Source organism: Siphateles boraxobius, unplaced genomic scaffold, assembly GCF_051911475.1.
Source record: "Siphateles boraxobius isolate OS27281-9 unplaced genomic scaffold, OSU_SipBor_1 66, whole genome shotgun sequence".
NCBI classification, from domain to species: domain Eukaryota; kingdom Metazoa; phylum Chordata; class Actinopteri; order Cypriniformes; family Leuciscidae; genus Siphateles; species Siphateles boraxobius.
Genome location: NW_027509193.1, coordinates 15,820,467 through 15,826,595, shown reverse-complemented (window position 1 = coordinate 15,826,595; position 6,129 = coordinate 15,820,467).

The window sequence follows — 6,129 nt, the reverse complement described above, 5'->3', positions numbered from 1 at the left end:
TAGGATAGGACAGTACCTAGGGAGAGAGAGAGAGAGAGAGATGTGTTCAGGAAAGGTCCTCGATCCAAGACTCGAACTTGGGTCTCCCAAAGGACATGTTGGAGCACTTGCCCACGAGGCTATCATGGTGTGGTATATTTGTGAAATATTTATATTTTACATGGACAACTTTTACGCTTAATTTCTGCTGTTCAGTCCGTCAAGGAGTGAAATCATGCATACACTAGAGAGCTGCTTTACAGTAGAAAATTAAGTTGTACTTCTGATGAAACGAAACACTGACACTGTATTTCATGTTTAATAGAGTAAAGCTACTTGATTTTAAGCAATCTATTGTATAAAGTGACATATAAATAAATGTGATGTGACTTTACTAGAGTGCCGAATTGCAGAGCTTGTGCAAACATATTGTTTCTATGATCAGATGCATTTCTTATGCATTATTTAAAAATGCTTGCTTTTTTCTCAATTTTGTTGTGTGTCTATTTTGTAATTCAGATGAAAGGGCGTAGGGCATATTTACATTATTCAACTAAAGGTCCCTCTTAGCAGTGTGGGTGGCATTGGATGTTCGCTAACAGTATATCGCTGGTCACGTATTTTGAACTTTTATCCCTGAGCGAAGAACGAAAAATAATTTCATCATGAATAAATCTGGGCCTTAAGAGTGTAACATAGATTTCTCTTGTGAATCAGTCAGTAGAATTCTCATAGACTTCCAATGACATGATTACAAATAGGGCTCAGTCAACATATCTCACGCCATCCCATTATTTCCAAATGAATAGCTGCTCAGTGGCCGTAACATGCAGCACAATCCTGCTCTCTGATTATAGGTGTTGTGATAACTCAGATGGAGAACATGCTTTGGTATGAAGAGCTGTTTGTAAGCGAGATGTGGTGTGTTGGATGCATCCGGTTTGACTACTGAGGCTTTGACAGCGTGAAGGACACGTGCAGATAATCCATCAGTGTTAGGCCTGCTTGGGGAACAGATGGAGTCTGTCCTTGAAGGCCACTGCCATGCCAGAGGCCTCCTTCCCTCTCCAAATCACACCACCGACTGATGGCAGCTCCACATCTCAACCTGATTGTCCACTTTTTGCCACTATCAGTAGATGCTAAGAGGTAATTTATTGGTCATTCCCTTTTCTGAATAAGCACTATGTAGCTTTGCTGATTCCAGTTTCGCGAGAAGTGTTAAACATCAGCAAATATGTGCAAAAAAGGCCCATGTTCAAAACTTTAACTAACAATCACACACGTCAGAACACTGTATCCACTTAGTAATTTGAGAATTCTCTTCAGAATAAATTTAATGTGATACAAAAACACTTAAAACATATACATTTGGCCCCAAGTTTTAATTAATTTTAAGTTAAAGGGATATTTCACCCAAAAATTTAAATTAGCCCATGTTCACTCACCCTCAAGTCATCCTAGGTGTATATGACTTGCTTCTTTCAGACGATTATACATTTTTTAATATAACTCCGTTTGCTTTCGTCTGAAAGAAGAATGTCATAGACACCTATGACTTGAGGGTGAGTTAATCATGGGCTAATTTTCATTTTTGGGTGAACTATCCCTTTAACTTTTCCATATCCATCACCATCACTCCATAAGCCCCATAGCAGATCTATACTGGTGGAGCTGGGGAAGGTGTAGTGTTTCTAAAGTGCGCTCCAGGCTGCTAATAGCAAACAATGCCAAGTATTTGAATGTTGAGCAGTAGCTCATTGGCTGCTGATGCCATAGCAACCAATCAGCTGTGCTATGTAGATAATGAAGTGATTGCTACCAAATTGAGCTAGGGACCTATCAGCCTGCGCTGATAGATTTTCCTGACAGAACTTTCTATTGGTTGTTGGTTATTAATAGTTGCTGCTATATAGGTGTTATAGTTCTGTTTACATTGGTTTAAAGTCACCTATCTACTGTCTAGAGTGTTATCTAAGCTGTTTTGTTTCTTTTGAAGTCACCATAAAGGATCAAGTTTATTGTTGTTCACAAAAATCTTTCTATTTCCTTTTTATAATATATGATGTATCTGAGAGGATAAAATGCAAGACAAGCTGAAATTATGATAAATCACACGACTTTTCCCTCCACTTCAAAAAGCTTTTTTTTCTGCAATGCAGAGTTTTTCCTGTCTCTCTAACTTAGATTGCAGTTACATTATCTGAACACTAGATGACGCTGATCCTGTTGTTTTGGGAGTTTGTATTCCAAAATGAGTCAGAGCATCTCTTCCTCCTCATTCAGCAGAGCTGTTTAAATCAAACTTCTCAGTATGTGACTGAAAAAAAATGTGCTATAGATCATTAAATTCAGAAGCAGTTTGTTAAATAATTTTTCATCCAAACATTGATAGAAAGCTCAAGCTTTTCAACATTTGACTGCAATATGCACTATAGATCACTCAAATCAGGAGCAGTCTGCTGCGTCCTTTTTCTTCCAAACATTGATGGAAAGCTCGAGGATGTATTAAATAAGATGCAGACAGGGAGACTGTTTGATATCAGTTTAAATTAAATTAAATAGCATCACTGAGGATGACAGCTGTGTTTTGGATTGATTAGGAAAAGAACAGAACTCTCACAAAATGCAACCACAGTGACCAAAGTACTCATTGGTTAAAAGTAAGGTTAATTATGCTTAACCAAATCACTAAAGCACACTTGGAAAGAACAGTTTGTTCCCAAAACAATATACCAGTGAGCCCTGGGGAAGAATTTAGAGGCTGGGCCTTTTGTGAATTTGTGGATTGGCTAATTACTTGTATTATTATTGATTATTTATATTATACCATGTGGATGGGTACTGGTACATTGCAGACTTGGATGAATGATAGGGGCTTTAAAAATGTTACACTCGCACGTGCAGGTCATAAATGGAAAGTGTTATAATGACTGTGCTATGAACTTGCATGCAAGACTTTGATCTTTATGATTACTAGGGACTGTGGGGTCATTTACCATTTTTTACCCTCTAGTTCATTGGCTCTTCCTATTGTTCTCAGTATATCATGAAAATTCTCTCAGGGTAATATAGAGCAGTTATATGTCTCCAACAGACAGGTAACTGCACAGTATTATCCCAATATTATTATAGAATTTCGGAACATTAATTTCACAAATACGTGGTTAATAAACCTAACTATTTAGCATGTATGGCCAAAACTACCTATTTATGCTTAAACCAACTTCCCGTAAACTAGGTCATGCCATGGCTAGTGCCTCCTTACAGAAGTATTTCATGCTGTATGGAGGGACTATTTTTGCAACTCTGTCCCAACCCAAAAAAAGAGAGACTGGTATTTTAGGTCACTGTGACCTCATAGGTCTAAAATAAACGGGTATAAATATGTGGGCACTGCTGCATAAAAACCTCCATGTCTGTCACAGAACGTGCAAGGCAAAAAAGGTGTGAGGACTCAAATGCAAGAGAATGGTAATTTATTACAAAAATAAATAAACACAAAGCAAAAACCCACAAGGGGGAAAAACACAATGAATGAAAATGAAACAACTGAACCTTAACATGAAGCAGATCACGGGGAACGGGGAATCACAGGGAACAGGAGACATTAGACAAACGATCCGACAAAGACTGCAAACAAGAGGAGACTTAAGAAGGGAACAAATCAAGAGGGGACAGGTGGAAGAAATCAAACAATAATCAGGTAACGAGGGGGAGGGATCAGACAACGACCAGAGCACATGGCCCAAAATAACAAAACACCCATGTGCAACACAAGACAGGCATGTGAAACTACCCCCTCCCTACGGAGCGGCTACCAGACGCTCCATAAGACCAGGGCGGGACGGGAGGGACAGACCAGGGCGGGACGGGAGGGACAGACCGGGACGGGAGGGACAGACCAGGGCGGGACGGGAGGGACAGACCGTTTACCCTTGGGCGGCCGGGGCGAAGCAGACGACCCATCGGGCGGCCGGGGCGAAGCAGACGACCCATCGGGCGGCCGGGGCGAAGCAGACGACCCATCGGGCGGCCGGGGCGAAGCAGACGACAGACACCGGCTCAGGTACGGCAGACACCGGCTCAGGTACGGGAGACACCGGCTCAGGTACGGGAGACACCGGCTCAGGTACGGGAGACACCGGCTCAGGTACGGCAGACACCGGCTCAGGTACGGCAGACACCGGCTCAGGTACGGCAGACACCGGCTCAGGTACGGCAGACACCGGCTCAGGTACGGCAGACACCGGCTCAGGGACGGCAGACACCGGCTCAGGGACGGCAGACACCGGCTCAGGGACGGCAGACACCGGCTCAGGTACGGCAGACACCGGCTCAGGTACGGCAGACACCGGCTAAGGGACGGCAGACACCGGCTCAGGTACGTCAGACACCGGCTCAGGAACGGCAGACACGGCTCAGGAACGGCAGACACCGGCTCAGGAACGGCAGACACCGGCTCAGGAACAACAGGCACAAGAACTGTAACAGTCACAAGAACAAACACAAACACAGAAACAAACACTGGCTCTGGAACAGGCGCTGGCTCTGGAACAGACATTGGCTCCAGCTCTGGAACGGGCACCGGCTCTGCCTCCGGCTCTGGAACGGGCACCGGCTCTGCCTCCGGCTCTGGAACGGGCACCGGCTCTGCCTCCGGCTCTGGAACGGGCACCGGCTCTGCCTCCGGCTCTGGAACGGGCACCGGCTCTGCCTCCGGCTCTGGAACGGGCACCGGCTCTGCCTCCGGCTCTGGAACAGCAGACACTGGCTCCGGCTCTGGAACAGCAGACACGGGCATGTCCAGGATCCGAGCCAGACGCTCCAGATAGTCCGTAAGTGCCTTGGCGGCCACACAAATGGGCATTACCGGATCTGTCTCAGACTGGGCAGACTGTACGTGCTCAGTCTCTGACTGGGCAGACAGAGCGTGTACTGTCTCTCGCCGAGCAGACGTGACGTGAACAGTCTCTCGCCGAGCAGACGTGACGTGAACAGTCTCTCGCTGGGCAGACGTGACGTGAACAGTCTCTCGCTGGGCCGACGTGACGTGAACAGTCTCTCGCTGGGCCGACGTGACGTGAACAGTCTCTCGCTGGGCAGACGTGACGTGAACAGTCTCTCGCTGGGCAGACGTGACGTGAACAGTCTCTCGCTGGGCAGACGTGACGTGAACAGTCTCAGTCTCTTGCTGGGCAGACGTGACGTGAACAGTCTCTCGCTGGGCAGACGTGACGTGAACAGTCTCTCGCTGGGCAGACGTGACGTGAACAGTCTCAGTCTCTCGCTGGGCAGACGTGACGTGAACAGTCTCTCGCTGGGCAGACGTGACGTGAACAGTCTCTCGCTGGGCAGACGTGACGTGAACAGTCTCTCGCTGGGCAGACGTGACGTGAACAGTCTCTCGCTGGGCAGACGTGACGTGAACAGTCTCACGCTGGGCAGACGGAACGTGAACAGTCTCTGACTGGGCAAACGGAGCGTGAACAGTCCCTGGCATGGCCCCTCTTCTCCGCTGAGTCCTCATGAGGTCGGATCGTTATGTCACGGAACGTGCAAGGCAAAAAAGGTGTGAGGACTCAAATGCAAGAGAATGGTAATTTATTACAAAAATAAACAAACACAAAGCAAAAACCCACAAGGGGGAAAAACACAATGAATGTAAATGAAACAACTGAACCTTAACATGAAGCAGATCACAGGGAACGGGGAACAGGAGACATTAGACAAACGATCCGACAAAGACTGCAAACAAGAGGAGACTTAAGAAGGGATGAAATCAAGAGGGGACAGATGGAAGAAATCAAACAATAATCAGGTAACGAGGGGGAGGGATCAGACAAGGACCAGAGCACATGGCCCAAAATAACAAAACACCCATGTGCAACACAAGACCAGTGTTGGGGAAAGTTACTTTTAAAAGTAATGCATTACAATATTGCGTTACTCCCCCAAAAAGTAACTAAGTACGTTACTTAGTTACTTTTTATGGAAAGTAATGCGTTACATTACTTTTGCGTTACTTTTTCTCACCTGCATGGGCTTGTTTGTTTGTTTTTTAATAACAGCTAAAACAATCTATTTTTGCCAATTGTTAAGGCCCTTTCACATCAAAAGTTAAATGAATAAGCCTAAGGCTGAAGGAAA